Source organism: Elephantulus edwardii, unplaced genomic scaffold, assembly GCF_000299155.1.
Source record: "Elephantulus edwardii isolate Elephantulus edwardi_28Jun2011 unplaced genomic scaffold, EleEdw1.0 scaffold00100, whole genome shotgun sequence".
Taxonomy (NCBI): Eukaryota; Metazoa; Chordata; class Mammalia; order Macroscelidea; family Macroscelididae; genus Elephantulus; species Elephantulus edwardii.
In genome coordinates, this window is record NW_006399850.1 from 6101749 (window position 1) to 6103050 (window position 1302).

The 1302-nt window shown below is 39.8% G+C and overlaps 1 pseudogene; it reads left to right on the plus strand.

The window, feature by feature from the left end:
* LOC102864743 overlaps nucleotides 1-468 on the plus strand; it is a 23370-nt pseudogene extending 22902 nt beyond the window's left edge.
* Nucleotides 469-1302: the final 834 nt, after the last annotated feature.

Consider the following 1302-nt stretch of genomic DNA (forward strand, 5'->3'; position numbering starts at 1 on the left):
CTTGGGAGGGTGAAGGAACAGTGCAAGAGAGGAAGACCCTCAATCAGATGGATTAATTCAGTAACTGGAGTAATGGTGGTAGGTGTGTAGGAGACAATAAAATTGGCACAGGATAGAAAAGGGTTTAAGGTTGTTGTACATAGGGTCACTATGAGTTGCAAGCAACTCAATGGCACATAACAACAACAACAATGGAGCATAAAGGCAGATGAAGGCATCTCATTCAGGGGCTTTTTCATCTTTGATGATAAAAAGATCCTTCAGCAGATCACTGTAAATGACCTCCCTGTTGGTCACTGTGTGGATGAGACTCTAAGACTCATTCAGGCCTTCCAGTTCATGGACAAACATGGTGAAGTGGGCCCTGCTGGCTGGAAAACTGGAAATACCATCAAACCTGATGTCCAGTACAGTAAAGAGTGTTTCTCCAAGAAGTTAGTACTGACCCATAGTGCTAGAGGACAGTAGGCAGCATTGAGAACAAAAACATCTTTTGTACATTCTTCATAGCTAAAATACAAGGCCTTAGACTTGGCCAAGATGTTGTAGATGATAGGATAGGCCTTCCAGCAGAGGTTAGGGAGGACTACATTCTTTACCATGGTAGAAACGGCCTGAGCTATACTATTGGATAGGCCAACTGATAAGTACTGTGTACCTGTATTAGTGGGGCATGAAACTATTAATCTTTTATAGTTTCTATTAAACTTGAACCAAGACTAGGGGGAGAATTCTCCAAAACAGATCTGAGGCCTTGAATACTAATGAACAAAAACTGGATGAACTGTAGGACAATATCAAGAATAAAATCCATGAAGAATGAAAAGGTCATTACAAAGACAGAGGAGGAAGAAAATACCAAGATGGATGTCAGAAGAGACTCTGAATATTGTGCTAGAGTGCAGAGAAGCCAAGCAAAGGGAAGAAAGCAAGAAGTTAAGGAGCTGAACAGAAGATTTTAAAGGACAGAGATGGGAGATAAAACAATTATAATGAAATGTACAAAGACTTGAAGTCAGAAAACCAAAGGACCAAACTCTTTCAGCATTTCTTAAGCTGAAGGAATTTAAGAACAAATCCAAGCCTCAAGTTGCAATACTTAAGGATGCTAGCAGCAGAATATTGCATGATCCAGGAAGCATTAAAAGAAGATGAAAAGAGTACACAGAGTCACTACACCAAAAAAGAACTGGCTGACATGGGAAAAATGTCAAGAAACAACTTATGATTAAGAGACAATGGTAATGAAGGAGGAAGTTCAAGCTGTTCTGAAGAAATTGGCAAAAAAAAAACCCCAATGTC